The following is a 26,678-nucleotide window of genomic DNA, read 5'->3' on the forward strand; positions in this document are numbered from 1 at the left end:
TTACGGGCAGAAATCAATATATCACGTTCATCAATTTCTCTGCGTTTACAAGTTCCGCATGCCATCATTCTTTGTCTCATATTTTCGACTAATAGTTTCCTATCAATTTTAGCGAGGTTTGGCAATGGAAGAGTGAAGATGTAGCTTTGGATAATGTTTCCGGAATTTTTTTCAAGGTGACAACTGGGTCATTTGGTAACATTTTGCGACTTTGTAAATAATAGTTCTTTCGCTAGTTTTGGCAATAGAAACCATAATAATTCACTAGCATCTTTTTGTAGGTTTTGGGTAAAAGGCAGACCAACAGTCGTTCGCAAATTGAAACCATCGTCATAAGAGCTCGTATTGGAATTTTCAACATGCTCAATAGTGTTACGAAGGCAAGTCAAAATAGGTTTATCGATCAATGATCCTTTATGCCCTTTAATTGTGTTTCTCAATTCCGGAATCAGTAACGGCAATTGTAAAACGTTACTCCACCTCCATTTTCAAATCCCTTCAAGGGAAAAATGTCTATACTCGGATTTTTTAGCCATATCGTAGTATACGATAGGCTCTTAGTTTGACCCGAGCCGTAGTAGTAGTAGTAGTAGTAGTAGTAGTAGTAGTAGTAGTAGTAGTAAGCCTAGTACTTGTGGCCGGAGTTTTCGCTTTCGTTATCGTCAGATTTTAGCTTAAAAGGAACTTTATATTACCACAACCATAAGTTTATAAGATATGGTCCCTAAGTATGTCACTACCCATACTTCGTAATGTTAGAGGCTGAATGAGAGCTAGTTCAAGAACGACGTGAGAATTGACTACAGTCGGTTTTGCAGTCCATCCTCCTCTTTAGTCTGTACTAAGCCTTTGACAAGGCCTCACTACGCGTCGCTTTACAAGAATTTATGACGTTTCACCTACGTCACTTCATGACAAGCCCTCAGTAACGAGTGACACACTTATGAAACATATCTTATAAACTTATGCCACAACCCACCCATTGGGGTAACTGGGCTCGGTTAGAGATTTAATTTTAATTAAAAGTTTTTCAGGTCAGACCCGGGAATCGAACCCGGGTCGCTGGCGCAATAGACAGATATTCTACCATTGAACCACAGAGACTTGATAAGAACCCCGAGTTTTTTATTATTTATTTTTATCTCTAAAATGTCGGGGTGATGTGGGGTGGGGTACCTCTTAATCTGTGGGGTCGGATACTTTTGAATTTTAATCTGTGGGGTCGGATACTTTTGAATTTTAATCTGTGGGGTCGGATACTTTTGAATTTTAATCTGTGGGGTCGGATACTTTTGAATTTTAATCTGTGGGGTCGGATACTTTTGAATTTTAATCTGTGGGGTCGGATACTTTTGAATTTTAATCTGTGGGGTCGGATACTTATGAATTTGTATGTTTGGGGTTTTTATATTTATTTTCTTTCTATTTATGTGCTAATTAAATAGATAACGATTTTCCCCTTTTCCTACCGCGCTCCTCATGTGTTTCGTTCTCGTTCGGTAGCTATCATCATCTATGTTATGTTTGACTGGAACGTTTTGGCGGTTAATTCAAATGTGGGTTTAGATAGAGCTAACATAGTGTTAAAAGAGCGTTATGCGTTTGATCATTTTAGCATTGCTAAAGGTAATTCGAGGGGATAATAACTAAAATGCGTAATCACTATAACTAAACTTTCTCTTTCAAAAGTTTCTGGGCATAAGTCCTTGTTAGAAATTTATAATATGCGATAAGTGTGAATCGGCATAAGTCTATGTTGTAAACTCATCGAGGGGATTATCACTAAAACTATCTGTTCTTCGATTCGCCGGAATATTAGAATTACAGCATAAGTAAATTTATTCGCTTATAATTTTATCACTGTTTAGAGTAGAGGGGACTCTGATTTTATGCACGGTACATCATTTAAGCATTGAAAAAGATAGCGCTATTCACTCATTAGGGTAAGGTATAGAGGGGTTATCCACTCATTAGGGTAGGGTATAGAGGGGCTGTTCACTCGTACGATATGGCTACTATTACGAGCCCTTGGGCCGTCTTGTTTGGTCTTTCTTTAGCCGTTTCATCAGATCTCCCTCCTTCAACTTCTAAAATACTCCTCGACGTCGGCCTTTTTGTACCTCTCTTTCCTTCGGACCCGACTATTTCTATAAGTGGCAGATCAAGTCTGTGTTTTTGACACAGCCTTTTATACTCCACGATGGCCCGTCCATCTGCAAAAGACAATCCGTATTTTACTACTCTTTAGAATTTATCTCAATCTCCTGATTTTACTGGTAATGGACTTATTTCCTATAAATTAATTGAAATAAAAAATTACTTATCTCAGATTTTTCAACAACAATTCCATTTTCGTAAAATTTTATCATGAAAAATCTGAGATAAGTAATTTTTTATTTCAATTAATTTATAGGAAATAAATCCATTACCAGTAAAATCAGGAGATTGAATTAAATTCTAAAGAGTAGTAAAACACGGATTGTCTTTAAAATTATTTAGAAAAATAAAATATCCAAGCTTCAGTCAACTGGACAAAACTCTTATCGTTTTGTTTCTTAGGCTTGGGCAAACCAAGTCCTATTTTATATAATATCTGTTCCTTCAGTCTGCATTTGTATTAATCTATTATAAAACAATTTTTTGCCTGAAATGCGAAATTTTTCACTTCTAGGACGAGGTTAAAAATGGTTCTACACTTCTACTAATTCTTATAAGATACGGCTCACAATTCGTTTTAGAACCCGAGCTTTATAGTCAACTTCAAAACCAACATCCTGCCACGATTTTTAAACTATCAAAGCCGTATCTTTTACAGTCCACTTTACGATTGCCATAATCAATGATATTGCGTTCACTGCCCTTGTACGTTACAGTGAGTGGCACCGTGGCCAGTTATTTTAATTAAAATACCTAGGCCACAGGTCCAGTTTTAAAAAAAATCCTTATTTCCAACACTGATCCATCTATCCTTTAAGCTTTTACAATCACCCATTGCATAGACTCACTCAATAGTCTGCCTAAGCATGGATTTATAATACAAGCTTACGCTTCCTTGATATTTCACTCACCTTAAAACGCGCACAACATTTATTCCTCGTCTGAAATAGTACCAGCCTGGCAAGCGCGTTTGTGACGTAGAATTTGAGGCAAATTCAGAGGGGAGTTAAAGTTTTTCACGTGATCGAGTAGTAATTTTTAATAGCGCGCGCGAAATTATTTTTAGAAAAGCGCGCGCGCACGCGCGCCGAAAGAAAAAGTTTGCCTCAATTTCTACGTCATCAGGCCCCCCCAGTCCCCACCCGCGCGAATTTTTATGACATAAATGTGTTTAAAATCAAAATGCCCTACTTAAGGCTACAGTGAAATATCCATGAAGCGTTAGCTTCTATTATAAATCCATGGCCTAAGTAAGGCAACTTAAGCCTTGGTCGAAACTAACATCTAAAATATAAATTAACAAGTTGGGAAAACCAAAATATTACCTCTCCGTGTCGAGAAGATTATATAAACTTAAGTATCCAATGAAAACGTCGACCTTTTTGCCCTCATCCTTTCCCGCGCTTTGCACTTCCGCATTTCATCCTTACTCTCAACATTTTCTTCCTCCATTTTACATACAAAAATGAAATACTCACAAAAAGAAGTGGCAAAAACCTGCTGGCTCTTTACAACCACTTAATTTGACTTAATATCCAATTTCCAACAACAATAATATACCGGTAGTTTAATTGACAACCTACTAGCATCGAAATTCTCATTAAGAATGGCTCCCGCGGGTAAAAAAGGCCAATTTTCAACTAGGTGGGCGTTATCTCATTAGATTTGAAAAATATCATTTGTCTTTTTTACCAATGCCTAACCGTTTGGATTTTTTAAAGCAATCTTAGTATCAAAAAATAAATGTTTTATATTATTATTAAGAATAAAACAAGAGGATAAAAAAGGTCTGTCCTCTCGTATTTTTTAAGCTTTTATCATGATTACTCTATACAACAGTAACAAGGAGTATAAACCCATTAGTGGAAGCAGTATTTTTTTTCGAAACAATTTCGCTTATGTTTATCCTCTCTAGACTTCGCTAAAAACGTATTACTCCTACGTAAAATATTAATAGACAGGCAAGGATTCATACCGTTAAAGAAGGAGCGCAATATTATCCATATTTTCATTTCATATACAGAGAAAAGAAATTATTATGTTTCTGAGAGGAGCTTCCCATTTTTGTTGTTGTTTTGAAAAATATATCGCAATGCACGGGCCTTGATAGATAAAGGAGGCAATGAATGAAATATATCACAATGCACGCGCCTTGATAGATATAGGAGGCAATGAATGAAATATATCACAATGCACGGGCCTTGAAAGATATAGGAGGCAATGAAGGAAATATATCGCATGCACGGGCCTTGGTAGATATAGGAGGCAATGATACTCTCTCTCTTTGCACGAGAGGTTTATCTTTAATAATTAAATAAATATAATTATTTTTAATTATTTTAATCTTCAAAAATTAACATTAATAATAGTTAAATTGTTTAAAATAAAGTTATACCTATTATCATCTCAAACTTGGCTAATATTGACGTTTAAAGGGAAGGGTACCCCTCTTGCCCGCTTTCTTCAGATTTTGGGGTATATATACGATTCTTTTCCATTATAATAGTAAGGAAAAAGCGCACTTGCGAAAACCTTTGGTGGCGATCCCACCTTAGGGAGGCTAGACGTTTCTCGTAACCCTAGCTGATCGCCGCGTATATCCTAAAACCAAACGATGATAATGGAGTAGAAGCCAATGATACAGATTGGTGTATATGTGGAATAGACGGAAGACCAGTGGATGGTGGTGTTAGAAGCCAATGATACAGATTGGTGTCTATGTGGAGTAGACGGAAGACCAGTGGATGGTGGTGTTTAGGAGCCAGTATGTACAGACTGGTGTCCAAGTGGGATGGACAAAGACCAGCAGAAGATGGTGGTGATTAGAAGCCAGTGTGTACAGACTGGTGTTCGTGTGGGATGGACAAAGACCAGAAGATGGTGGTGTGAGAACTCAAGTAGAGGAGCTATTTCCGTGACTGTGAAAGCAGTTCGGAAATGGCGAACACGTTTGCTCCGATACGCAAACTGCGAACGCGGTCACGTGGGTGTAACAACGGACAGACAGACACACAGACAGACACACACATACACACACAGACAGACAAACAGATACGGCCGTTACAGAACCTCTCCTGGACTACGTCACACGGAGAGGTAAAAAGGTATCTTAAGTATAGAATAAAAGTTATACCTATTATCATCTCAAACTTTGCTAATATTGACGTTTAAAGGGAAGGGTACCCCTCTTGCCCGCTTTCTTCAGATTTTGGGGTATATATACGATTCTTTTCCATTATAATAGTAAGGAAAAAGCGCACTTGCGAAAACCTTTGGTGGCGATCCCACCTTAGGGAGGCTAGACGTTTCTCGTAACCCTAGCTGATCGCCGCGTATATCCTAAAACCAAACGATGATAATGGAGTAGAAGCCAATGATACAGATTGGTGTATATGTGGAATAGACGGAAGACCAGTGGATGGTGGTGTTAGAAGCCAATGATACAGATTGGTGTCTATGTGGAGTAGACGGAAGACCAGTGGATGGTGGTGTTTAGGAGCCAGTATGTACAGACTGGTGTCCAAGTGGGATGGACAAAGACCAGCAGAAGATGGTGGTGATTAGAAGCCAGTGTGTACAGACTGGTGTTCGTGTGGGATGGACAAAGACCAGAAGATGGTGGTGTGAGAACTCAAGTAGAGGAGCTATTTCCGTGACTGTGAAAGCAGTTCGGAAATGGCGAACACGTTTGCTCCGATACGCAAACTGCGAACGCGGTCACGTGGGTGTAACAACGGACAGACAGACACACAGACAGACACACAGACACACACACAGACAGACAAACAGATACGGCCGTTACAGAACCTCTCCTGGACTACGTCACACGGAGAGGTAAAAAGGTATCTTAAGTATAGAATTTCAACCGAGACACATAATTAAACGAAAATTAGACCCGCCAGAGAAATTTTTAATAAATATAGTGTTATTTATATTGAAAAATATCAAGTTAAAGTTTCAAGGCAGTGAAATGGCAAATTAGCGTCGTCTACTGTAGAGTAATGAACAACTAGCGTCGTCTGCTGTAGAATAATCTTTTGAGGTACTTACATTTTTAATTAAATTAACTTACTTAGACTTAATTAATTTTGATGAAACTTGAAAAAGGCACACCTTGAATAGTTACTTGTTAATTTGAAAGTATTCCGAAACGTAACTTCGCTTTAGTTTTTAAACGATTCGATGTGCTGGAGCACCAAAAACCCCATGTTACTCCTATGGGAAAATCGGCAAAAATCTGTGAATTTTCATTTAACATTACGGGAGGTTGTGGGATCTTATCTAAAAGGGCCTACCGGCCCTCTAGAAAACTGACTAAGGATTTTAATGAATTCATCAACTTTTAAGACTCTTGACGACACTGAGCGCGGTTACATGGAAGCTTGAAAGCCGGTTTAAGGAAAGGCGGAGTAAAAGTGCGTTTGGGCAAAAGCGCTTTTAAAAAGATGTTTACTGTTACATGCGCGCTCTTAAGAAATCCCGGGAAATTTTCCGTTTTTCACACCTATATTTCTTCGGGGGGACGATTTTACTTTAGAAGTAGCTCTGTTGTCAGTCTGTTTCCTAGCTGTAGTTGCTTACAGTTGTGTTATTTTTCCTAATCGTAAAACATGGATGAATTAATTCAAATTTACGTAAAAGTGTTACTATTAGCAACCAATTTCATTTGTTAACTAAAATGAGAAGGAAAATCATGCTTGATCAAATTTTGAAACAAAGGGGGTCCGTTGTCAAGAGAATTTTAGAAATCGGCATTTTACCCACTTACGATTTTTCTTAATGAGTTCGATAAGCTCTGCTGAAATATCGAGTATATTGTTTCGTCAAAAGAAACAAAAGAGATTTTGGATGAAAATACGAAGTGGTGATTGGTGGAACCGCATTATCAATATTAACTTTGATGATGATGATTGGGTAGAAAACTTCCGCATGTCTAAAGAAAGCTTTGATCAGTTGTGTGATAAAGTGTGCGAAGGAATGAAACCATCAGAGTATTACGTGAGAGAACCCATTCCAGTGAGAAAACGTATTGGGATTGCTGTTTTCAAGCTAGCAAGCTGTTGTGAATTTCGAGTGGTTGCCAATCTTTTCGGAGTTCATAAGGCGAATGTTTTAAAAATATTTAGCATGTTTTGCCTGTTGATATCGCGCGAAATGCTATCGGAATTTATATCTTTCCCTAATGAGGAAGAAGCGATTCAAATTGCACGAGAGTAAGAATTGCTGTATGCAATCCCGCAAGTCTACGGTGCCATTGAAGGAACGCATATACCTATAACGGCTCCAGAGGAAGGACACAGGTACTGCTTAATTCGAGGGGCTAATCACTCTCGGATTCCGTGTACACCGATTACGGATTGCGCGTAATCATTTTAGCACTGTCAAAGGCAGGGATTTTAAAGATTGCGCGTAATCATTTTAGCACTGTCAAAGGCAGGGATTTTAAAGATTACGCGTAATCACTTTAGTACTGTCAAAGGCAGGGATTTTAAAGATTACGCGTAATCACTTTAGTACTGTCAAAGGTAGGGATTTTAAAGATTACGCGTAATCACTTTAGTACTGTCAAAGGCAGGGATTTTAAAGATTACGCGTAATCACTTTAGTACTGACAAAGGCAGGGATTTTAAAAATTACGCGTAATCACTTTAGTACTGTCAAAGGGAGGGATTTTAAAGATTACGCGTAATCACTTTAGTACTGTCAAAGGTACAGCGTGTACACCGATTACGCTAAGTGACTGGCCCCTCGGCTTAATTGAAAATTTATCCAACATTTGCACCTCAAAAAAATGTTTCTTCAACTTTCAGGGATTTCATAAACAGAAAACAGTATGCATCGTATGTTTTGCAAGCAGTCGTGGATAATAGATTACGGTACATTTATTTCTGATTTCCATCCCCCAATAATTTTTTTCTTAAGAAGTACTAGGCGTAATTAAATGTGATTTTACGAATTAAGAATTCGAAATATTAGCTGTAAATTGCCAGGTAGTGCCCATGATGCCCAAGTTTTGAAAGAATCTGAACTTTTCAAACAATCTCATCTCTTACCAAAGGTTTGTAATTTTAAATATCTTATAAATATATTAGAGGATTTGATAAATAAACGAATATTAAAAGATGGGTCGAAAGGTTGCCGCAGTAGACCGAAAGGAAGATACGAGGGGGTAGCCACTTAAAAAATCAGGTGTTCGAATAGCGAAAACTTTCGATAGACCAACATATATGTTGGTTAAATCTGATATAACTAGCTTTAGTTCATTAATATTTTAATATTCATTGAATCAGTTACTAAAACTGGCTATTTTTGCCATTTTTCTAGACTACCCGATTAATTAAGAGGTAAACGTTCCATTAATGATTTTGGGCGATCCAGCATACCCGTTGCTACCCTGGTTAATGAAAGCGTTTAAAAACGATGCTTCTTTAACAAAAGAGCATGAGTCGTTCAATGTGTATATGAGTTCTGCTCGCATGACAGTGGAAACTACATTCGGCAGACTAAAAGGAAGATGGAGGATGGTGATGAAAAGAATGGATGTGCATTATTCTCTGGCTCTTGACGTAATCGCCACGTGTTGTGCCCTTCACAATTTTGTGGAAGGATTGAAAAAGGATAAATTTCAACCAAGATGGCTTGATGAAATTGCAGAAATTGAAAAAAAGGTTTACCCTCAGCCCAAATGTACAGATGTCACTGCAGAAAACACTAATGCAATTCCTAGGATGTCTGGCTTTCACCCAGAAGGCCCGGGTTCGATTCCCGGTATCGGAGACTGTGATTTGAACCGCTTTTAAAGAATAAATTTAAAGACACATTTATAGGAATAATATCTAGGGTTTGCTCAAACCAGTCCGATATGGTCAAGTGGCTAGGATATCTGGCGCTCACCCTGGAGGCCCGGGTTCGATTCCCGGTAAAGGAGCGAGTGCTTTTGTACCGGTTTTGAAGAATAGACTTAAGGATTTAGGTTTATGAATAGAATGAAGACTGGGTTAAGCAAGTCCGATATGGTCTAATGGCTAGGATATCTGGCTTTCACCCAGAAGGCCCGGGTTCGATTCCCGGTAAAGGAGCGAGTGCTTTTGTAACGTTTTTGAAGAATAAACTTAAGGATATAAGTTTATGAATAGAATTAAGACTTGGTTGAGCAAGTCCGATATGGTCTTGTGGGTAGGATACCTGGCTTTCACCCAGAAGGCCCGGGTTCGATTCCCGGTATCGGAGACTGTGCTTTTTACCGCTTTTAAAGAAAAAAATTAAAGACACATTTATAGGAATAATATCTAGGGTTTGCTCAAACCAGTCCGATATGGTCTAGTGGCTAGGATATCTGGCTCTCACCCAGAAGGCCCGGGTTCGATTCCCGGTATGGGAGCGAGTGCTTTTGTACCGTTTTTGAAGAATGAATTTAAAGACACATTTATAGGAATAATATCTAGGGTTTGCTCAAACCAGTCCGAAATGATCTAATGGCTAGGATGTCTAGCTCTCACCCAGAAAGCCCGGGTTCGATTCCCGGTATCGAAGCGAGTGCTTTTGTACCGTTTTTGAAGAATAAATTTAAAGACACATATATAGGAATAATATCTAGGGTTTGCTCAAACCAGTCCGATATGATCTAATGGCTAGGATATCTGGCTTTCACCCAGAAGGCGCGGGTTCGATTCCCGGTATCGGAGACAGTGCTTTTGTACCGCTTTTAAAGAATAAAATTAAAGACACATTTATAGGAATAATATCTAGGGTTTGCTCAAACCAGTCCGATATGGTCTAGTGGCTAGGATATCTGGCTCTCACCCAGAAGGCCCGGGTTCGATTCCCGGAATCGGAGCGAGTGCATTTGTACCGTTTTGAAGAAAATATAAGACACATTTATAGGAATAATATCTAGGGTTTGCTCAAACCAGTCCAATATGATCTAATGGCTAGGATATCTGGCTTTCACCCAGAAGGCCCGGGTTCGATTCCCGGTATCGGAGACAGTGCTTTTGTACCGCTTTTAAAGAATAGACTTAAAGACACTTTTATAGGATTAATATTTAGGGTTTGCTCAAACCAGTCCGAGATGGTCTAGTGGCTAGGGTATCTGGCTTTCACCCAGAAGGCCCGGGTTCGAATCCCGGTATCGGAGCGAGTGCTTTTGTAACATTTTTGAAGAATAAATTTAAAGACACATTTATAGGAATAATATCTAGGGTTTGCTCAAACCAGTCCGATATGATCTAATGGGTAGGATATCTGGCTCTCACCCAGAAGGCCCGGGTTCGATTCCCGGTATCGGAGCGAGTGCATTTGTACCGTTTTTGAAGAAAATATAAGACACATTTATAGGAATAATATCTAGGGTTTGCTCAAACCAGTCCGATATGATCTAATGGGTAGGATATCTGGCTTTCACCCAGAAGGCCCGGGTTCGATTCCCGGTATCGGAGACAGTGCTTTTGTACCGCTTTTAAAGAATAAAATTAAAGACACATTTATAGGAATAATATCTAGGGTTTGCTCAAACCAATCCGATATGGTCAAGTGGCTAGGATATCTGGCTCTCACCTAGAAAGCCCGGGTTCGACTCCCGGTATCGGAGCGAGTGCTTTTGTACCGTTTTTGAAGAATAAATTTAAAGACACATTTAGAGGAATAATATCTAGGGTTTGCTCAAACAAGTCCGATATGAGCTAATGGCTAGGATATCTGGTTCTCACCCAGAAGGCCCGGGTTCGATTCCCGGTATCGGAGCAGGTGCTTTTGTACCGTTTTTGAAGAAAAATTTAAAGACACATTTATAGGAATAATATCTAGGGTTTGCTCAAACCAGTCCGATATGATCTAATGGCTAGGATATCTGGCTTTCACCCAGAAGGCCCGGGTTCGATTCTCGGTATCGGAGACAGTGCTTTTGTACCGCTTTTAAAGAATAAAATTAAAGACACATTTATAGGAATAATATCTAGGGTTCGCTCAAACAAGTCCGATATGATCTAATGGCTAGGATATCTGGTTCTCACCCAGAAGGCCCGGGTTCGATTCCTGGTATCGGAGCAGGTGCTTTTGTACCGTTTTTGAAGAAAAATTTAAAGACACATTTATAGGAATAATATCTAGGGTTTGCTCAAACCAGTCCGATATGATCTAATGGCTAGGATATCTGGCTTTCACCCAGAAGACCCGGGTTCGATTCCCGGTATCGGAGACAGTGCTTTTGTACCGCTTTTAAAGAATAAAATTAAAGACACATTTATAGGAATAATATCTAGAGTTTGCTCAAACCAGTCCGATATGGTCTATTGGCTAGGATATCTGGCTCTCACCTAGAAGGCCTGGGTTCGATTCCCGATATCGGAGCGAGTGCTTTTGTACCGTTTTTGAAGAATAAACTTAAGGATATAGGTTTATATTTAGAATTAAGATTTGGTTAAGCTAGTGCAATATGATCTAATGGCTAGGATATCTGGCTTTCACCCAGAAGGCCCGGGTTCGATTCCCGGTATCGGAGACAGTGCTTTTGTACCGCTTTTCAAGAATAGACTTAAAGACACATTTATAGGAATAATATTGAGGGTTTGCTCAAACCGGTCCGAGATGGTCTAGTGGATAGGGTATCTGGCTTTCACCCAGAAGGCCCGGGTTCGATTCCTGGTATCGGAGCAAGTGCTTTTGTACCGTTTTTGAAGCATAAATTTAAAGACACATTTATAGGAATAATATCTGGGGTTTGCTCAAACCAGTCCGATATGGTATAGTGGCTAGGATATCTGGCTGTCACGCAGAAGGCCCGGGTTTGATTCCCGGTATCGGAGACAGTGCTTTTGTACCGCTTTTAAAGAATAAAATTAAAGACACATTTATAGGAATAATATCTAGGGTTTGCTCAAACCAGTCCGATATGGCCTAGTGGCTAGGATATCTGGCTCTCACCCAGAAGGCCCGAGTTCTATTCCCGGTTTCGGAGCGAGTGCTTTTGAACCGTTTTTGAAGAATAAATTTAAAGAAACATTTATAGGATAATATCTAGGGTTTGCTCAAACCAGTCCGAAATGATCTAAAGGCTAGGATATCTGGCTCTCACCCAGAAGGCCCGGGTTCGATTCCCGGTATCGGAGCGAGTGCTTTTGTACCGTTTTTGAAGAATAAATTTAAAGACACATTTATAGGATAATATCTAGGGTTTGCCCAAACCAGTCCGATATGATCTAATGGCTAGGATATCTGGCTTTCAGCCAGAAGGCCCGGGTTCGATTCCCGGTATCGGAGCGAGTGCTTTTGTACCGATTTTAAAGAATAAATTTAAAGACACATTTATAGGAATAATATCTAGGGTTTGCTCAAACCAGTCCGATATGGTCTCATGGCTCTCACCCAGAAGGCCCGGGTTCGATTCCCGGTATCGGAGACTGTGCTTTGTACCGCTTTTAAAGAAAAAATTTAAAATTTAAAGACACATTTATAGGAATAATATCTAGGGTTTGCACAAACCAGTCCGATATGGTCTAGTGTCTAGTATATCTGGCTCTCACCCACAAGGCCCGGGTTCGATTCCCGGTAAAGGAGCGAGTGCTTTTGTACCAGTTTTGAATAGACTTAAGGATATAGGTTTATGAATAGAAATAAGACTTGGTTGAGCAAGTCCGATATAGTCTAGTGGCTAGGATATCTGGCTCTCACCCAAAAGGCCCCGGTTCGATTCCCGGTATCGGAGCGAGTGCTTTTGTACCGTTTTTGAAGAATAAACTTAAGGATATAGGTTTATATTTAGAATTAAGATTTGGTTAAGCTAGTGCAATATGGTCTAGTGGCAAGGATATCTGGCTTTCACCCAGAAGGCCCGGGTACGATTCCCGGTATCGGAGACAGTGCTTTTGTACCGCTTTTCAAGAATAGACTTAAAGACACATTTATAGGAATAATATTGAGGGTTTGCTCAAACCGGTCCGAGATGGTCTAGTGGATAGGGTATCTGGCTCTCACCTAGAAAGCCCGGGTTCGACTCCCGGTATCGGAGCGAGTGCTTTTGTACCGTTTTTGAAGAATAAATTTAAAGACACATTTAGAGGAATAATATCTAGGGTTTGCTCAAACAAGTCCGATATGAGCTAATGGCTAGGATATCTGGTTCTCACCCAGAAGGCCCGGGTTCGATTCCCGGTATCGGAGCAGGTGCTTTTGTACCGTTTTTGAAGAAAAATTTAAAGACACATTTATAGGAATAATATCTAGGGTTTGCTCAAACCAGTCCGATATGATCTAATGGCTAGGATATCTGGCTTTCACCCAGAAGGCCCGGGTTCGATTCTCGGTATCGGAGACAGTGCTTTTGTACCGCTTTTAAAGAATAAAATTAAAGACACATTTATAGGAATAATATCTAGGGTTCGCTCAAACAAGTCCGATATGATCTAATGGCTAGGATATCTGGTTCTCACCCAGAAGGCCCGGGTTCGATTCCTGGTATCGGAGCAGGTGCTTTTGTACCGTTTTTGAAGAAAAATTTAAAGACACATTTATAGGAATAATATCTAGGGTTTGCTCAAACCAGTCCGATATGATCTAATGGCTAGGATATCTGGCTTTCACCCAGAAGACCCGGGTTCGATTCCCGGTATCGGAGACAGTGCTTTTGTACCGCTTTTAAAGAATAAAATTAAAGACACATTTATAGGAATAATATCTAGAGTTTGCTCAAACCAGTCCGATATGGTCTATTGGCTAGGATATCTGGCTCTCACCTAGAAGGCCTGGGTTCGATTCCCGATATCGGAGCGAGTGCTTTTGTACCGTTTTTGAAGAATAAACTTAAGGATATAGGTTTATATTTAGAATTAAGATTTGGTTAAGCTAGTGCAATATGATCTAATGGCTAGGATATCTGGCTTTCACCCAGAAGGCCCGGGTTCGATTCCCGGTATCGGAGACAGTGCTTTTGTACCGCTTTTCAAGAATAGACTTAAAGACACATTTATAGGAATAATATTGAGGGTTTGCTCAAACCGGTCCGAGATGGTCTAGTGGATAGGGTATCTGGCTTTCACCCAGAAGGCCCGGGTTCGATTCCTGGTATCGGAGCAAGTGCTTTTGTACCGTTTTTGAAGCATAAATTTAAAGACACATTTATAGGAATAATATCTGGGGTTTGCTCAAACCAGTCCGATATGGTATAGTGGCTAGGATATCTGGCTGTCACGCAGAAGGCCCGGGTTTGATTCCCGGTATCGGAGACAGTGCTTTTGTACCGCTTTTAAAGAATAAAATTAAAGACACATTTATAGGAATAATATCTAGGGTTTGCTCAAACCAGTCCGATATGGCCTAGTGGCTAGGATATCTGGCTCTCACCCAGAAGGCCCGAGTTCTATTCCCGGTTTCGGAGCGAGTGCTTTTGAACCGTTTTTGAAGAATAAATTTAAAGAAAAATTTATAGGATAATATCTAGGGTTTGCTCAAACCAGTCCGAAATGATCTAAAGGCTAGGATATCTGGCTCTCACCCAGAAGGCCCGGGTTCGATTCCCGGTATCGGAGCGAGTGCTTTTGTACCGTTTTTGAAGAATAAATTTAAAGACACATTTATAGGATAATATCTAGGGTTTGCCCAAACCAGTCCGATATGATCTAATGGCTAGGATATCTGGCTTTCAGCCAGAAGGCCCGGGTTCGATTCCCGGTATCGGAGCGAGTGCTTTTGTACCGATTTTAAAGAATAAATTTAAAGACACATTTATAGGAATAATATCTAGGGTTTGCTCAAACCAGTCCGATATGGTCTCATGGCTCTCACCCAGAAGGCCCGGGTTCGATTCCCGGTATCGGAGACTGTGCTTTGTACCGCTTTTAAAGAAAAAATTTAAAATTTAAAGACACATTTATAGGAATAATATCTAGGGTTTGCACAAACCAGTCCGATATGGTCTAGTGTCTAGTATATCTGGCTCTCACCCACAAGGCCCGGGTTCGATTCCCGGTAAAGGAGCGAGTGCTTTTGTACCAGTTTTGAATAGACTTAAGGATATAGGTTTATGAATAGAAATAAGACTTGGTTGAGCAAGTCCGATATAGTCTAGTGGCTAGGATATCTGGCTCTCACCCAAAAGGCCCCGGTTCGATTCCCGGTATCGGAGCGAGTGCTTTTGTACCGTTTTTGAAGAATAAACTTAAGGATATAGGTTTATATTTAGAATTAAGATTTGGTTAAGCTAGTGCAATATGGTCTAGTGGCAAGGATATCTGGCTTTCACCCAGAAGGCCCGGGTACGATTCCCGGTATCGGAGACAGTGCTTTTGTACCGCTTTTCAAGAATAGACTTAAAGACACATTTATAGGAATAATATTGAGGGTTTGCTCAAACCGGTCCGAGATGGTCTAGTGGATAGGGTATCTGGCTTTCACCCGGAAGGCCCGGGTTCGATTCCCGGTATCGGAGCGAGTGCTTTTGTACCGTTTTTGAAGAATAAATTTAAAGACACATTTATAGGAATTATATCTAGGGTTTGCTGAAACCAGTCCGATATGGTCTAGTGGCTAGGATATCTGGCTCTCACCCAGAAGGCCCGGGTTCGATTCCCGGTATCGGAGCGAGTGCTTTTGTACCGTTTTTGAAGAATAAATTTAAAGACACATTTATAGGAATAATATCTAGGGTTTGCTCAAACCAGTCCGAAATGATCTAATGGCTAGGATATCTGGCTCTCACCCGGAAGGCCCGGGTTCGATTCCCGGTATCGGAGCGAGTGCTTTTGTACCGTTTTTGAAGAATAAATTTAAAGACACATTTATAGGAATAATATCTAGGGTTTGCTCAAACCAGTCCGATATGATCTAATGGCTAGGATATCTGGCTCTCACCTAGAAGGCCCGGATTCGATTCCCGATATCGGAGCGAGTGCTTTTGTACCGGTTTTGAAGAATAGACTTAAGGATATAGGTTAATCAATAGAATTAAGACTTGGTTAAGCAAGTCCGATATGGTTTAGTGGCTAGGATATCTGGCTCTCACCCAGAAGGCCCGGGTTCGATTCCCGGTATCGGAGACTGTGCTTTGTACCGCTTTTAAAGAAAAAATTTAAAGACACATTTATAGGAATAATATCTAGGGTTTGCACAAACCAGTCCGATATGGTCTAGTGTCTAGTATATCTGGCTCTCACCCAGAAAGCGCGGGTTCGATTCCCGGTATCGGAGCGAGTGCTTTTGTACCGTTTTTGAAGAATAAATTTAAAGACACATTTATAGGAATAATATCTAGGGTTTGCTCAAACCAGTCCGAAATGATCTAATGGCTAGGATATCTGGCTCTCACCCAGAAGGCCCGGGTTCGATTCCCGGTATCGGAGCGAGTGCTTTTGTACCGTTTTTGAAGAATAAATTTAAAGACACATTTATAGGAATATTATCTAGGGTTTGCTCAAACCAGTCCGATATGATCTAATGGCTAGGATATCTGGCTTTCAGCCAGAAGGCCCGGGTTCGATTCCCGGTATCGGAGCGAGTGCTTTTGTACCGATTTTAAAGAATAAATTTAAAGACACATTTATAGGAATAATATCTAGGGTTTGCACAAACCAGTCCGAAATGATCTAATGGCTAGGATATCTGGCTCTCACCCAGAAGGCCCGGGTTCGATTCCCAGTATCGGAGCGAGTGCTTTTGTACCGTTTTTGAAGAATGAATTTAAAGACACATTTATAGGAATAATATCTAGGGTTTGCTCAAACCAGTCCGATATGATCTAATGGCTAGGATATCTGGCTCTCACCTAGAAGGCCCGGGTTCGATTCCCGATATCGGAGCGAGTGCTTTTGTACCGGTTTTGAAGAATAGACTTAAGGATATAGGTTAATCAATAGAATTAAGACTTGGTTAAGCAAGTCCGATATGGTTTAGTGGCTAGGATATCTGGCTCTCACCCAGAAGGCCCGGGTTCGATTCCCGGTATCGGAGACTGTGCTTTGTACCGCTTTTAAAGAAAAAATTTAAAGACACATTTATAGGAATAATATCTAGGGTTTGCACAAACCAGTCCGATATGGTCTAGTGTCTAGTATATCTGGCTCTCACCCAGAAAGCGCGGGTTCGATTCCCGGTATCGGAGCGAGTGCTTTTGTACCGTTTTTGAAGAATAAATTTAAAGACACATTTATAGGAATAATATCTAGGGTTTGCTCAAACCAGTCCGAAATGATCTAATGGCTAGGATATCTGGCTCTCACCCAGAAGGCCCGGGTTCGATTCCCGGTATCGGAGCGAGTGCTTTTGTACCGTTTTTGAAGAATAAATTTAAAGACACGTTTATAGGAATATTATCTAGGGTTTGCTCAAACCAGTCCGATATGATCTAATGGCTAGGATATCTGGCTTTCAGCCAGAAGGCCCGGGTTCGATTCCCGGTATCGGAGCGAGTGCTTTTGTACCGATTTTAAAGAATAAATTTAAAGACACATTTATAGGAATAATATCTAGGGTTTGCACAAACCAGTCCGAAATGATCTAATGGCTAGGATATCTGGCTCTCACCGAGAAGGCCCGGGTTCGATTCCCGGTATCGGAGCGAGTGCTTTTGTACCGTTTTTGAAGAATGAATTTAAAGACACATTTATAGGAATAATATCTAGGGTTTGCTCAAACCAGTCCGATATGGTCTAATGGCTCTCACCCAGAAGGCCCGGGTTCGATTCCCGGTATCGGAGACTGTGCTTTGTACCATTTTTAAAGAAAAAATTTAAAATTTAAAGACACATTTATAGGAATAATATCTAGGGTTTGCACAAACCAGTCCGATATGGTCTAGTGTCTGGTATATCTGGCTCTCACCCACAAGGCCCGGGTTCGATTCCCGGTAAAGGAGCGAGTGCTTTTGTACCGGTTTTGAAGAATAGACTTAAGGATATAGGTTTATGAATAGAAATAAGACTTGGTTGAGCAAGTCCGATATAGTCTAGTGGCTAGGATATCTGGCTCTCACCCAAAAGGCCCCGGTTCGATTCCCGGTATCGGAGCGAGTGCTTTTGTACCGTTTTTGAAGAATAAACATAAGGATATAGGTTTATATTTAGAATTAAGATTTGGTTAAGCTAGTGCAATATGGTCTAGTGGCTAGGATATCTGGTTTTCACCCAGAAGACCCGGGTTCGATTCACGGTATCGGAGACTGTGATTTGTACCGATTTTAAAGAATAAATTTAAAGACACATTTATAGGAAAAATATCTAGGGTTTGCTCAAAACAGTCCGATATGATCTAATGGCTAGGATATCTGGCTTTCACCCAGAAGGCCCGGGTTCGATTCCCGGTATCGGAGACAGTGCTTTTGTACCGTTTTTGAAGAATAAACTTAAGGATATAGGTTTATATTTAGAATTAAGATTTGGTTAAGCTAGTGCAATATGGTCTAGTGGCAAGGATATCTGGCTTTCACCCAGAAGGCCCGGGTTCGATTTCCGGTATCGGAGACAGTGCTTTTGTACCGCTTTTCAAGAATAGACTTAAAGACACATTTATAGGAATAATATTGAGGGTTTGCTGAAACCGGTCCGATATGGTCTAGTGGCTAGGATATCTGGCTCTCACCCAGAAGGCCCGGGTTCGATTCCCGGTATCGGAGCGAGTGCTTTTGTACCGTTTTTGAAGAATAAATTTAAAGACACATTTATAGGAATAATATCTAGGGTTTGCTCAAACCAGTCCGAAATGATCTAATGGCTAGGATATCTGGCTCTCACCCGGAAGGCCCGGGTTCGATTCCCGGTATCGGAGCGAGTGCTTTTGTACCGTTTTTGAAGAATAAATTTAAAGACACATTTATAGGAATAATATCTAGGGTTTGCTCAAACCAGTCCGATATGATCTAATGGCTAGGATATCTGGCTCTCACCTAGAAGGCCCGGGTTCGATTCCCGATATCGGAGCGAGTGCTTTTGTACCGGTTTTGAAGAATAGACTTAAGGATATAGGTTAATTAATAGAATTAAGACTTGGTTAAGCAAGTCCGATATGGTTTAGTGGCTAGGATATCTGGCTCTCACCCAGAAGGCCCGCGTTCGATTCCCGGTATCGGAGCGAGTGCTTTTGTACCGTTTTTGAAGAATAAATTGAAAGACACATTTATAGGAATAATATCTAGGGTTTGCACAAACCAGTCCGATATGGTCTAGTGTCTAGTATATCTGGCTCTCACCCAGAAAGCGCGGGTTCGATTCCCGGTATCGGAGCGAGTGCTTTTGTACCGTTTTTGAAGAATAAATTTAAAGACACATTTATAGGAATAATATCTAGGGTTTGCTCAAACCAGTCCGAAATGATCTAATGGCTAGGATATCTGGCTCTCACCCAGAAGGCCCGGGTTCGATTCCCGGTATCGGAGCGAGTGCTTTTGTACCGTTTTTGAAGAATAAATTTAAAGACACGTTTATAGGAATATTATCTAGGGTTTGCTCAAACCAGTCCGATATGATCTAATGGCTAGGATATCTGGCTTTCAGCCAGAAGGCCCGGGTTCGATTCCCGGTATCGGAGCGAGTGCTTTTGTACCGATTTTAAAGAATAAATTTAAAGACACATTTATAGGAATAATATCTAGGGTTTGCACAAACCAGTCCGAAATGATCTAATGGCTAGGATATCTGGCTCTCACCGAGAAGGCCCGGGTTCGATTCCCGGTATCGGAGCGAGTGCTTTTGTACCGTTTTTGAAGAATGAATTTAAAGACACATTTATAGGAATAATATCTAGGGTTTGCTCAAACCAGTCCGATATGGTCTAATGGCTCTCACCCAGAAGGCCCGGGTTCGATTCCCGGTATCGGAGACTGTGCTTTGTACCATTTTTAAAGAAAAAATTTAAAATTTAAAGACACATTTATAGGAATAATATCTAGGGTTTGCACAAACCAGTCCGATATGGTCTAGTGTCTGGTATATCTGGCTCTCACCCACAAGGCCCGGGTTCGATTCCCGGTAAAGGAGCGAGTGCTTTTGTACCGGTTTTGAAGAATAGACTTAAGGATATAGGTTTATGAATAGAAATAAGACTTGGTTGAGCAAGTCCGATATAGTCTAGTGGCTAGGATATCTGGCTCTCACCCAAAAGGCCCCGGTTCGATTCCCGGTATCGGAGCGAGTGCTTTTGTACCGTTTTTGAAGAATAAACATAAGGATATAGGTTTATATTTAGAATTAAGATTTGGTTAAGCTAGTGCAATATGGTCTAGTGGCTAGGATATCTGGCTTTCACCCAGAAGACCCGGGTTCGATTCCCGGTATCGGAGACTGTGATTTGTACCGATTTTAAAGAATAAATTTAAAGACACATTTATAGGAAAAATATCTAGGGTTTGCTCAAAACAGTCCGATATGATCTAATGGCTAGGATATCTGGCTTTCACCCAGAAGGCCCGGGTTCGATTCCCGGTATCGGAGACAGTGCTTTTGTACCGTTTTTGAAGAATAAACTTAAGGATATAGGTTTATATTTAGAATTAAGATTTGGTTAAGCTAGTGCAATATGGTCTAGTGGCAAGGATATCTGGCTTTCACCCAGAAGGCCCGGGTTCGATTTCCGGTATCGGAGACAGTGCTTTTGTACCGCTTTTCAAGAATAGACTTAAAGACACATTTATAGGAATAATATTGAGGGTTTGCTGAAACCGGTCCGATATGGTCTAGTGGCTAGGATATCTGGCTCTCACCCAGAAGGCCCGGGTTCGATTCCCGGTATCGGAGCGAGTGCTTTTGTACCGTTTTTGAAGAATAAATTTAAAGACACATTTATAGGAATAATATCTAGGGTTTGCTCAAACCAGTCCGAAATGATCTAATGGCTAGGATATCTGGCTCTCACCCGGAAGGCCCGGGTTCGATTCCCGGTATCGGAGCGAGTGCTTTTGTACCGTTTTTGAAGAATAAATTTAAAGACACATTTATAGGAATAATATCTAGGGTTTGCTCAAACCAGTCCGATATGATCTAATGGCTAGGATATCTGGCTCTCACCTAGAAGGCCCGGGTTCGATTCCCGATATCGGAGCGAGTGCTTTTGTACCGGTTTTGAAGAATAGACTTAAGGATATAGGTTAATTAATAGAATTAAGACTTGGTTAAGCAAGTCCGATATGGTTTAGTGGCTAGGATATCTGGCTCTCACCCAGAAGGCCCGCGTTCGATTCCCGGTATCGGAGCGAGTGCTTTTGTACCGTTTTTGAAGAATAAATTGAAAGACACATTTATAGGAATAATATCTAGGGTTTGCACAAACCAGTCCGATATGGTCTAGTGTCTAGTATATCTGGCTCTCACCCAGAAAGCCCGGGTTCGATTCCCGGTATCGGAGCGAGTGCTTTTGTACCGTTTTTGAAGAATAAATTTAAAGACACATTTATAGGAATAATATCTAGGGTTTGCTCAAACCAGTCCGAAATGATCTAATGGCTAGGATATCTGGCTCTAACCCAGAAGGCCCGGGTTCGATTCCCGGTATCGGAGCGAGTGCTTTTGTACCGATTTTAAAGAATAAATTTAAAGACACATTTATAGGAATAATATCTAGGGTTTGCTCAAACCAGTCCGATATGGTCTAATGGCTAGGATATCTGGCTCTCACCTAGAAGGCCCGGGTTCGATTCCCGATATCGGAGCGAGTGCTTTTGTACCGGTTTTGAAGAATAGACTTAAGGATATAGGTTAATCAATAGAATTAAGACTTGGTTAAGCAAGTCCGATATGGTTTAGTGGCTAGGATATCTGGCTCTCACCCAGAAGGCCCGGGTTCGATTCCCGGTATCGGAGACTGTGCTTTGTACCGCTTTTAAAGAAAAAATTTAAAGACACATTTATAGGAATAATATCTAGGGTTTGCACAAACCAGTCCGATATGGTCTAGTGTCTAGTATATCTGGCTCTCACCCACAAGGCCCGGGTTCGATTCCCGGTAAAGGAGCGAGTGCTTTTGTACCGGTTTTGAAGAATAGACTTAAGGATATAGGTTTATGAATAGAAATAAGACTTGGTTGAGCAAGTGCGATATGGTCTAGTGGCTGGGATATCTGGCTCTCACCCAAAAGGCCCAGGTTCGATTCCCGGTATCGGAGCGAGTGCTTTTGTACCGTTTTTGAAGAATAAATTTAAAGACACATTTAGAGGAATAATATCTAGGGTTTGCTCAAACCAGTCCGATATGATCTAATGGCTAGTTTATCTGGCTTTCACCCAGAAGGCCCGGGTTCGATTCTCGGTATCGGAGACAGTGCTTTTGTACCGCTTTTAAAGAATAAAATTAAAGACACATTTATAGGAATAATATCTAGGCTTTGCTCAAACCAGTCCGATATGGTCTAGTGGCTAGGATATCTGGCTCTCACCCAAAAGGCCCCGGTTCGATTCCCGGTATCGGAGCGAGTGCTTTTGTACCGTTTTTGAAGAATAAACTTAAGGATATAGGTTTATATTTAGAATTAAGATTTGGTTAAGCTAGTGCAATATGGTCTAGTGGCTAGGATATCTGGCTTTCACCCAGAAGGCCCGGGTTCGATTCCCGGTATCGGAGACTGTGATTTGTACCGATTTTAAAGAATAAATTTAAAGACACATTTATAGGAATAATATCTAGGGTTTGCTCAAACCAGACCGATATGGTCTAGTGGCTAGGATATCTGGCTCTCACCCAGAAGGCCCGGGTTCGATTCCCGGTATCGGAGCGAGTGCTTTTGTACCGTTTTTGAAGAATAAATTTAAAGACACATTTATAGGAATAATATCTAGGGTTTGCTCAAACCAGTCCGAAATGATCTAATGGCTAGGATATCTGGCTCTCACCCGGAAGGCCCGGGTTCGATTCCCGGTATCTGAGCGAGTGCTTTTGTACCGTTTTTGAAGAATAAATTTAAAGACACATTTATAGGAATAATATCTAGGGTTTGCGCAAACCAGTCCGATATGATCTAATGGCTAGGATATCTGGCTTTCACCCTGAAGGCCCGGGTTCGATTCCCGGAATCGGAGACAGTGCTTTTGTACCGCTTTTAAAGAATAAAATTAAAGACACATTTATAGGAATAATATCTAGGGTTTGCTCAACCAATCCGATATGGTCTAGTGGCTAGGATATCTGGCTCTCACCCAGAAAGCCCGGGTTCGATTCCCGGTATCGGAGCGAGTGCTCTTGTACCGTTTTTGAAGAATAAATTTAAAGACACATTTATAGGAATAATATCTAGGGTTTGCTCAAACCAGTCCGATATGATCTAATGGCTAGAATATCTGGCTCTCACCCAGAAGGCCCGGGTTCGATTCCCGGTATCGGAGCGAGTGCTTTTGTACCGTTTTTGAAGAATAAATTTAAAGACACATTTATAGGAATAATATCTAGGGTTTGCTCAAACCAGTCCGAAATGATCTAATGGCTAGGATATCTGGCTCTAACCCAGAAGGCCCGGGTTCGATTCCCGGTATCGGAGCGAGTGCTTTTGTACCGATTTTAAAGAATAAATTTAAAGACACATTTATAGGAATAATATCTAGGGTTTGCTCAAACCAGTCCGATATGGTCTAATGTCTAGGATATCTGGCTCTCACCTAGAAGGCCCGGGTTCGATTCCCGATATCGGAGCGAGTGCTTTTGTACCGGTTTTGAAGAATAGACTTAAGGATATAGGTTAATCAATAGAATTAAGACTTGGTTAAGCAAGTCCGATATGGTTTAGTGGCTAGGATATCTGGCTCTCACCCAGAAGGCCCGGGTTCGATTCCCGGTATCGGAGACTGTGCTTTGTACCGCTTTTAAAGAAAAAATTTAAAGACACATTTATAGGAATAATATCTAGGGTTTGCACAAACCAGTCCGATATGGTCTAGTGTCTAGTATATCTGGCTCTCACCCACAAGGCCCGGGTTCGATTCCCGGTAAAGGAGCGAGTGCTTTTGTACCGGTTTTGAAGAATAGACTTAAGGATATAGGTTTATGAATAGAAATAAGACTTGGTTGAGCAAGTGCGATATGGTCTAGTGGCTGGGATATCTGGCTCTCACCCAAAAGGCCCAGGTTCGATTCCCGGTATCGGAGCGAGTGCTTTTGTACCGTTTTTGAAGAATAAATTTAAAGACACATTTAGAGGAATAATATCTAGGGTTTGCTCAAACCAGTCCGATATGATCTAATGGCTAGGATATCTGGCTTTCACCCAGAAGGCCCGGGTTCGATTCTCGGTATCGGAGACAGTGCTTTTGTACCGCTTTTAAAGAATAAAATTAAAGACACATTTATAGGAATAATATCTAGGGTTTGCTCAAACCAGTCCGATATGGTCTAGTGGCTAGGATATCTGGCTCTCACCCAAAAGGCCCCGGTTCGATTCCCGGTATCGGAGCGAGTGCTTTTGTACCGTTTTTGAAGAATAAACTTAAGGATATAGGTTTATATTTAGAATTAAGATTTGGTTAAGCTAGTGCAATATGGTCTAGTGGCTAGGATATCTGGCTTTCACCCAGAAGGCCGGGTTCGATTCCCGGTATCGGAGACTGTGATTTGTACCGATTTTAAAGAATAAATTTAAAGACACATTTATAGGAATAATATCTAGGGTTTGCTCAAACCAGACCGATATGGTCTAGTGGCTAGGATATCTGGCTCTCACCCAGAAGGCCCGGGTTCGATTCCCGGTATCGGAGCGAGTGCTTTTGTACCGTTTTTGAAGAATAAACTTAAAGACACATTTATAGGAATAATATCTAGGGTTTGCTCAAACCAGTCCGAAATGATCTAATGGCAAGGATATCTGGCTCTCACCCGGAAGGCCCGGGTTCGATTCCCGGTATCTGAGCGAGTGCTTTTGTACCGTTTTTGAAGAATAAATTTAAAGACACATTTATAGGAATAATATCTAGGGTTTGCGCAAACCGGTCCGATATGATCTAATGGCTAGGATATCTGGCTTTCACCCTGAAGGCCCGGGTTCGATTCCCGGTATCGGAGACAGTGCTTTTGTATCGCTTTTAAAGAATAAAATTAAAGACACATTTATAGGAATAATATCTAGGGTTTGCTCAACCAATCCGATATGGTCTAGTGGCTAGGATATCTGGCTCTCACCCAGAAAGCCCGGGTTCGATTCCCGGTATCGGAGCGAGTGCTCTTGTACCGTTTTTGAAGAATAAATTTAAAGACACATTTATAGGAATAATATCTAGGGTTTGCTCAAACCAGTCCGATATGATCTAATGGCTAGAATATCTGGCTCTCACCCAGAAGGCCCGGGTTCGATTCCCGGTATCGGAGCGAGTGCTTTTGTACCGTTTTTGAAGAATAAATTTAAAGACACATTTATAGGAATAATATCTAGGGTTTGCTCAAACCAGTCCGAAATGATCTAATGGCTAGGATATCTGGCTCTAACCCAGAAGGCCCGGGTTCGATTCCCGGTATCGGAGCGAGTGCTTTTGTACCGATTTTAAAGAATAAATTTAAAGACACATTTATAGGAATAATATCTAGGGTTTGCTCAAACCAGTCCGATATGGTCTAATGTCTAGGATATCTGGCTCTCACCTAGAAGGCCCGGGTTCGATTCCCGATATCGGAGCGAGTGCTTTTGTACCGGTTTTGAAGAATAGACTTAAGGATATAGGTTAATCAATAGAATTAAGACTTGGTTAAGCAAGTCCGATATGGTTTAGTGGCTAGGATATCTGGCTCTCACCCAGAAGGCCCGGGTTCGATTCCCGGTATCGGAGACTGTGCTTTGTACCGCTTTTAAAGAAAAAATTTAAAGACACATTTATAGGAATAATATCTAGGGTTTGCACAAACCAGTCCGATATGGTCTAGTGTCTAGTATATCTGGCTCTCACCCACAAGGCCCGGGTTCGATTCCCGGTAAAGGAGCGAGTGCTTTTGTACCGGTTTTGAAGAATAGACTTAAGGATATAGGTTTATGAATAGAAATAAGACTTGGTTGAGCAAGTGCGATATGGTCTAGTGGCTGGGATATCTGGCTCTCACCCAAAAGGCCCAGGTTCGATTCCCGGTATCGGAGCGAGTGCTTTTGTACCGTTTTTGAAGAATAAATTTAAAGACACATTTAGAGGAATAATATCTAGGGTTTGCTCAAACCAGTCCGATATGGTCTAGTGGCTAGGATATCTGGCTCTCACCCAAAAGGCCCCGGTTCGATTCCCGGTATCGGAGCGAGTGCTTTTGTACCGTTTTTGAAGAATAAACTTAAGGATATAGGTTTATATTTAGAATTAAGATTTGGTTAAGCTAGTGCAATATGGTCTAGTGGCTAGGATATCTGGCTTTCACCCAGAAGGCCGGGTTCGATTCCCGGTATCGGAGACTGTGATTTGTACCGATTTTAAAGAATAAATTTAAAGACACATTTATAGGAATAATATCTAGGGTTTGCTCAAACCAGACCGATATGGTCTAGTGGCTAGGATATCTGGCTCTCACCCAGAAGGCCCGGGTTCGATTCCCGGTATCGGAGCGAGTGCTTTTGTACCGTTTTTGAAGAATAAATTTAAAGACACATTTATAGG

General features: G+C 41.0%; 33 non-coding genes across 33 annotated transcripts; all 33 read left to right on the plus strand.

The window, feature by feature from the left end:
- Nucleotides 1-9,466: 9,466 nt before the first annotated feature.
- TRNAE-CUC (transfer RNA glutamic acid (anticodon CUC)) lies at nt 9,467-9,538 on the plus strand. The gene has a single exon. It is a non-coding gene; the product is annotated as a tRNA-Glu (tRNA).
- Nucleotides 9,539-9,922: 384 nt separating this feature from the next.
- On the plus strand, nt 9,923-9,994 carry TRNAE-CUC (transfer RNA glutamic acid (anticodon CUC)). The gene has a single exon. It is a non-coding gene; the product is annotated as a tRNA-Glu (tRNA).
- A 76-nt stretch (nt 9,995-10,070) lies between these two features.
- TRNAE-UUC (transfer RNA glutamic acid (anticodon UUC)) lies at nt 10,071-10,142 on the plus strand. The gene has a single exon. It is a non-coding gene; the product is annotated as a tRNA-Glu (tRNA).
- Nucleotides 10,143-10,374: 232 nt separating this feature from the next.
- On the plus strand, nt 10,375-10,446 carry TRNAE-CUC (transfer RNA glutamic acid (anticodon CUC)). The gene has a single exon. It is a non-coding gene; the product is annotated as a tRNA-Glu (tRNA).
- Nucleotides 10,447-10,523: 77 nt separating this feature from the next.
- Nucleotides 10,524-10,595, plus strand: TRNAE-UUC (transfer RNA glutamic acid (anticodon UUC)). Its single transcript has one exon. It is a non-coding gene; the product is annotated as a tRNA-Glu (tRNA).
- Nucleotides 10,596-11,130: 535 nt separating this feature from the next.
- Nucleotides 11,131-11,202, plus strand: TRNAE-CUC (transfer RNA glutamic acid (anticodon CUC)). Its single transcript has one exon. It is a non-coding gene; the product is annotated as a tRNA-Glu (tRNA).
- Nucleotides 11,203-11,281: 79 nt separating this feature from the next.
- TRNAE-UUC (transfer RNA glutamic acid (anticodon UUC)) lies at nt 11,282-11,353 on the plus strand. Its single transcript has one exon. It is a non-coding gene; the product is annotated as a tRNA-Glu (tRNA).
- A 2,192-nt stretch (nt 11,354-13,545) lies between these two features.
- On the plus strand, nt 13,546-13,617 carry TRNAE-CUC (transfer RNA glutamic acid (anticodon CUC)). Its single transcript has one exon. It is a non-coding gene; the product is annotated as a tRNA-Glu (tRNA).
- Nucleotides 13,618-13,696: 79 nt separating this feature from the next.
- TRNAE-UUC (transfer RNA glutamic acid (anticodon UUC)) lies at nt 13,697-13,768 on the plus strand. The gene has a single exon. It is a non-coding gene; the product is annotated as a tRNA-Glu (tRNA).
- Nucleotides 13,769-15,657: 1,889 nt separating this feature from the next.
- Nucleotides 15,658-15,729, plus strand: TRNAE-CUC (transfer RNA glutamic acid (anticodon CUC)). Its single transcript has one exon. It is a non-coding gene; the product is annotated as a tRNA-Glu (tRNA).
- A 383-nt stretch (nt 15,730-16,112) lies between these two features.
- Nucleotides 16,113-16,184, plus strand: TRNAE-CUC (transfer RNA glutamic acid (anticodon CUC)). Its single transcript has one exon. It is a non-coding gene; the product is annotated as a tRNA-Glu (tRNA).
- A 231-nt stretch (nt 16,185-16,415) lies between these two features.
- Nucleotides 16,416-16,487, plus strand: TRNAE-CUC (transfer RNA glutamic acid (anticodon CUC)). Its single transcript has one exon. It is a non-coding gene; the product is annotated as a tRNA-Glu (tRNA).
- A 535-nt stretch (nt 16,488-17,022) lies between these two features.
- On the plus strand, nt 17,023-17,094 carry TRNAE-CUC (transfer RNA glutamic acid (anticodon CUC)). The gene has a single exon. It is a non-coding gene; the product is annotated as a tRNA-Glu (tRNA).
- A 231-nt stretch (nt 17,095-17,325) lies between these two features.
- TRNAE-CUC (transfer RNA glutamic acid (anticodon CUC)) lies at nt 17,326-17,397 on the plus strand. Its single transcript has one exon. It is a non-coding gene; the product is annotated as a tRNA-Glu (tRNA).
- A 982-nt stretch (nt 17,398-18,379) lies between these two features.
- On the plus strand, nt 18,380-18,451 carry TRNAE-UUC (transfer RNA glutamic acid (anticodon UUC)). Its single transcript has one exon. It is a non-coding gene; the product is annotated as a tRNA-Glu (tRNA).
- Nucleotides 18,452-18,682: 231 nt separating this feature from the next.
- Nucleotides 18,683-18,754, plus strand: TRNAE-CUC (transfer RNA glutamic acid (anticodon CUC)). Its single transcript has one exon. It is a non-coding gene; the product is annotated as a tRNA-Glu (tRNA).
- Nucleotides 18,755-19,137: 383 nt separating this feature from the next.
- TRNAE-CUC (transfer RNA glutamic acid (anticodon CUC)) lies at nt 19,138-19,209 on the plus strand. Its single transcript has one exon. It is a non-coding gene; the product is annotated as a tRNA-Glu (tRNA).
- A 232-nt stretch (nt 19,210-19,441) lies between these two features.
- TRNAE-CUC (transfer RNA glutamic acid (anticodon CUC)) lies at nt 19,442-19,513 on the plus strand. The gene has a single exon. It is a non-coding gene; the product is annotated as a tRNA-Glu (tRNA).
- A 982-nt stretch (nt 19,514-20,495) lies between these two features.
- TRNAE-UUC (transfer RNA glutamic acid (anticodon UUC)) lies at nt 20,496-20,567 on the plus strand. Its single transcript has one exon. It is a non-coding gene; the product is annotated as a tRNA-Glu (tRNA).
- Nucleotides 20,568-20,798: 231 nt separating this feature from the next.
- On the plus strand, nt 20,799-20,870 carry TRNAE-CUC (transfer RNA glutamic acid (anticodon CUC)). Its single transcript has one exon. It is a non-coding gene; the product is annotated as a tRNA-Glu (tRNA).
- Nucleotides 20,871-21,253: 383 nt separating this feature from the next.
- TRNAE-CUC (transfer RNA glutamic acid (anticodon CUC)) lies at nt 21,254-21,325 on the plus strand. Its single transcript has one exon. It is a non-coding gene; the product is annotated as a tRNA-Glu (tRNA).
- A 384-nt stretch (nt 21,326-21,709) lies between these two features.
- TRNAE-CUC (transfer RNA glutamic acid (anticodon CUC)) lies at nt 21,710-21,781 on the plus strand. Its single transcript has one exon. It is a non-coding gene; the product is annotated as a tRNA-Glu (tRNA).
- Nucleotides 21,782-21,860: 79 nt separating this feature from the next.
- Nucleotides 21,861-21,932, plus strand: TRNAE-CUC (transfer RNA glutamic acid (anticodon CUC)). The gene has a single exon. It is a non-coding gene; the product is annotated as a tRNA-Glu (tRNA).
- Nucleotides 21,933-22,768: 836 nt separating this feature from the next.
- TRNAE-CUC (transfer RNA glutamic acid (anticodon CUC)) lies at nt 22,769-22,840 on the plus strand. The gene has a single exon. It is a non-coding gene; the product is annotated as a tRNA-Glu (tRNA).
- A 383-nt stretch (nt 22,841-23,223) lies between these two features.
- Nucleotides 23,224-23,295, plus strand: TRNAE-CUC (transfer RNA glutamic acid (anticodon CUC)). Its single transcript has one exon. It is a non-coding gene; the product is annotated as a tRNA-Glu (tRNA).
- Nucleotides 23,296-23,375: 80 nt separating this feature from the next.
- Nucleotides 23,376-23,447, plus strand: TRNAE-CUC (transfer RNA glutamic acid (anticodon CUC)). The gene has a single exon. It is a non-coding gene; the product is annotated as a tRNA-Glu (tRNA).
- A 383-nt stretch (nt 23,448-23,830) lies between these two features.
- TRNAE-CUC (transfer RNA glutamic acid (anticodon CUC)) lies at nt 23,831-23,902 on the plus strand. Its single transcript has one exon. It is a non-coding gene; the product is annotated as a tRNA-Glu (tRNA).
- An 835-nt stretch (nt 23,903-24,737) lies between these two features.
- On the plus strand, nt 24,738-24,809 carry TRNAE-CUC (transfer RNA glutamic acid (anticodon CUC)). The gene has a single exon. It is a non-coding gene; the product is annotated as a tRNA-Glu (tRNA).
- A 232-nt stretch (nt 24,810-25,041) lies between these two features.
- On the plus strand, nt 25,042-25,113 carry TRNAE-UUC (transfer RNA glutamic acid (anticodon UUC)). The gene has a single exon. It is a non-coding gene; the product is annotated as a tRNA-Glu (tRNA).
- Nucleotides 25,114-25,192: 79 nt separating this feature from the next.
- TRNAE-CUC (transfer RNA glutamic acid (anticodon CUC)) lies at nt 25,193-25,264 on the plus strand. The gene has a single exon. It is a non-coding gene; the product is annotated as a tRNA-Glu (tRNA).
- An 80-nt stretch (nt 25,265-25,344) lies between these two features.
- On the plus strand, nt 25,345-25,416 carry TRNAE-CUC (transfer RNA glutamic acid (anticodon CUC)). The gene has a single exon. It is a non-coding gene; the product is annotated as a tRNA-Glu (tRNA).
- Nucleotides 25,417-25,799: 383 nt separating this feature from the next.
- Nucleotides 25,800-25,871, plus strand: TRNAE-CUC (transfer RNA glutamic acid (anticodon CUC)). Its single transcript has one exon. It is a non-coding gene; the product is annotated as a tRNA-Glu (tRNA).
- A 683-nt stretch (nt 25,872-26,554) lies between these two features.
- TRNAE-CUC (transfer RNA glutamic acid (anticodon CUC)) lies at nt 26,555-26,626 on the plus strand. The gene has a single exon. It is a non-coding gene; the product is annotated as a tRNA-Glu (tRNA).
- Nucleotides 26,627-26,678: the final 52 nt, after the last annotated feature.

Source organism: Phalangium opilio, unplaced genomic scaffold (assembly GCF_054372755.1).
Source record: "Phalangium opilio isolate 3A_F unplaced genomic scaffold, DU_Popi_V2 ptg000230l_1, whole genome shotgun sequence".
Taxonomy (NCBI): domain Eukaryota; kingdom Metazoa; phylum Arthropoda; class Arachnida; order Opiliones; family Phalangiidae; genus Phalangium; species Phalangium opilio.